Source organism: Poecilia reticulata, unplaced genomic scaffold (genome assembly GCF_000633615.1).
Source record: "Poecilia reticulata strain Guanapo unplaced genomic scaffold, Guppy_female_1.0+MT scaffold_281, whole genome shotgun sequence".
In the NCBI taxonomy this organism is placed as follows: domain Eukaryota; kingdom Metazoa; phylum Chordata; class Actinopteri; order Cyprinodontiformes; family Poeciliidae; genus Poecilia; species Poecilia reticulata.
In genome coordinates this window covers 109263-112943 of record NW_007615060.1, presented here as the reverse complement: position 1 = coordinate 112943, position 3681 = coordinate 109263, and positions in this window count along the sequence as shown.

The window sequence follows — 3681 nt, the reverse complement described above, 5'->3', positions numbered from 1 at the left end:
GATGCTCCATGACCAATGACGACTTTATCTTTATAGAAAGCAGCTGGGAGGTTGTGGGCTGGACTCTTTGCTCTGCAGCTCAGAGTGACGTCATCTCCCTCCATCACAGGGAGGACAGGACTCTGCAGGATCACTGATCCACCTCAACACAGAGACAAACTACAGCATTTCATCCATTTCCACACAGCAACACTAACTCCACAGTCTGATCTTACCAGAGACAGAGAGCTGGATGCTGCTGCTGCTGCTGGGGGAGGATCCAGATGTGGACTCACACCAGTACACACCAGAGTCTGATGGGTGCAAGAAGGTCATGTTACAGGAGGAACCATCAGCTTCTCCCCATCCATCTTTACACTCAGTCCTGGTTCCTCTGGTTGTGTTTCTCCTCACAGTTCCTCCATCAGAGATGTTTCCATCCTCACAGGTCAGAGTCACTGATTCATCCTTAAAGAACTGAGATCTGCTGGGACTCACAGTCAGAGCAGCTGCTGGAAAGAAAACACAAAATAAAAATTATCTCTGTGGTGGAAAGATGCTAATGAAATTCAGGAATTCTTTAAGTATTCAAATTAAATTGTTTCATTTTGGAAACTTTTCTTTCATGATAATTTTGAACATTTAAAACTATGACATAAACTTACTAACCTTTAACCCCAGTAGAGCTCAGCAGGAAGGTCAGAACTAAAGAAAATGTTAAATTGTTAAATCAGGAACTGAAGGAGCTTAAAGGCTGGAAAACATGAAAGTCAAACACTTTATCAATAAATTCATAAACATATTTTATTTATTTTCTGCTCTGAGTCCTGGACTGTGAACCCATCAGAACCATGAACCCATCAGAACCAGCAGATGTTAGTGTTTGTACTCACAGAGTGAAGCTGGTAGAGATGTTGGTCTCATCGTAGCTCTGACTGATCTGATCTGATCTGATCTCATCTGATCTGATCTGATCACCTAAGTCCAATATTGTTCCGACGTTTTCGGACCTGCTGGTCCCGCTGCGTTAACAGTCAGCTCCCCTCGCCTGCTGTCAGCTGACCGGTGTTATGCCCAGAAACGCAGCCTGCCCAAATTTGCATCCCCTGTCGCGATGCGCGCTCCCGCGACAGGGGATGCAAATTTGGGCAGGCTGCGTTTCTGGGCACAACACCGGTCCAGGTCGCTATGAAGCTAATTCCTATTAGCAGCTTCACTTCTTTCTGATAAACATTAAATTACCAGGAGAAAACAAACCTTTATCTTGTCTTTTCTTCCTCTTTCCTCTCTTCCTGAAGGACAAGTCCTCTTTTGAGACATGGTTTTGATAACTTAACTTCTGACCGGAGCTCATATCACCAGTGAAGCTGGACCCACCGCGGCCACCAGGGGGCAGCCAAGAGCAAATTATTTTCTTTTTGTCCATATAAACAATGATTTCCACCTACATTATCAAATATATATTATTATAAACAAAATCACAAACTTATAATGAAATTGTGTGTTTTTGTTCATATAATTACATAGAAATCATTACTAAAAATAAATCAGTTCCTCTAGAACCCAGGTGTCAGACTCCAGGCCTCTGCTGTGCTGCAGCTTTTAGATGTTCCTCTGCTGCAGCACCTGAATATAATAATTAGGTCATTAGCAGGACTCTGGAGAGCTGATCTCCACCAGGAGGTCATTRAGTCATTTCATTCCAGTGTTTTCTACCTGTGGCTCATCTAAAGGACTGGAGTCTGGCACCCTGCACTAAAGGGTCCTCTAGCGGCCCGGGGCCCCAAGTGGCTGCTTAGTTTGCTTGTGCCTTGGGCCGGCCCTGTTTTTGCCCATATTCTGACAGAGGATGCAGTTCTGTCCTCCTCCCCACCATGAACCCGGTGTCTGAACGTCATGGAGAATCAGTTCAGACTCATTTATTTAACTAAACTATTAGATTTAGCTAAATATTATTGCCTGATGGTCCCAGACGTGTCATGGTGGAGACGTTGCAGTCGTCTCAGATGTTGGTGTTGATCTGGGAGTTTTTCCTGTGGAGGAAACGTTAAACTGATCTGGTTTGGAGCTTCTACAGCAGAGCTTCCCTCACCTCCATCCTCCATGCTGATCCAATCACAGCGTCGTCTCCTGAACCTCCAGCTGCTGCAGAACCTGCTGATCATTGATGCAGCAGCTGAGAAACACCTGAAACATTCAGAGCAGTGAGAGAGCTCAGAAACTATGTGGGGTCAAAGGTCATGATGCCAACATTGTAATTCAAACAGCTCAATGTAATGTACAACAAAGATCCTCCATTTATGACTAAAACACTGAGAGGCTGGTCTGTACAGGTCAGGCTTCAGCAGCACTTTCAGCCCTGACCTTTGACCTCTGAGCTGCCATCACTATTCTACCTGAACAGAGAGACGGTTAGAGAAGCAGCCATGGACTCTCTGGTGGTTTGGAGTCCTAACAACAACTTTAGTGACTCAGTCCTGATGAGCAGAACACAGAATCTCATCGGTTGGTTTAAAAAAGAAGCAGAATAAAAATAAAAGCTGTAATCTGACCTTCTGGTCCTGTAGAGGTCAGCTCCTGAGTGTCAGAGTTGAATCCAGCGTCTCTGCTGCTCTGACCATGTGATGTGGAGGAAGGAGGCGGGTTCAGCTCAGNAGTTCTGTTCAGTACAGTAAAGTTCTGTTCAGTACAGTAAAGTTTTGTTCAGTACAGTAAAGTTCTGTTCAGTAAAAGCTCCTCTTTGTGTTGAACCGTCTGCAGCAGGTTGTGGTTTTTCTGCTAACTGGGTCTAACAGACTCTGCGGTCGTCCAGTTTCCTGTTTCTGTGTTTCAGCTAAAGGTTCACAAGCTCTGAGTCGATTCACTGAGGACAAGAACTAGTTAGTAAAACTGGTTTAATGGTTTAATTAAATAGTTTTGGGTTTAACTGCTGATTACCTGCTTATGTCAGCAGATCTATAACCAGAACTGAGAAAATATGAGTCTGGATGTTTTTCCTCCATTAGGAGGGAAATCCTGAGTGAGTGACGCAATTTTAACACTTTTCATGATATTAGATAAAAATAAACMTTTAACTGCACAATTTATGGTTTAGTGGCTTCTGGGCCCAGATGGCTATAAATACTTTATTGTCTAACACAGTGATCCAAACGTTGTCACAGTAAGTCTAAGACTCCAGGAGGACATTTTAAAAATAGCCTCTGTATTTATAGATCCTGGTCAATTTGCTGTTGAGCGACTGGAGCTTTAAAATAACCAGAAGTTATTCACTTTCTGTAGATGAGATCATTATAAATTATAGTAAAATTACTGCAACTTGAGGTTCATCATGATCATTAATGACTCTGATGGTTGTGACTGCAGYCATAAAGTGTTGTTAGGTTTTTATAACGTTTGTATCYGAGCAGCATCAGTTTTTACCTCATGACTGCACTGATACTTCCAGCATCAATCCTTCTCAGTATTYACTGTTTTACTGACAACCTGCTGCGTTTTCCTGCTGCTGCACCTCATCATGACATCAGACCAGGAGTCTGATGGGAAACAAGTCTGATCAGCTGCTGTGAAGCAGAGAGACGATGAGTCTGTAGCTACCAGCATARAKCAGCAGACGCTGMGTTTTCAATCAGCCACAATCATAAAGGTGAAATACTGGTGGAGCTGCTGGTGTAGCTGCTGGTGTAGCTGCTGGTGTAGCTGCTG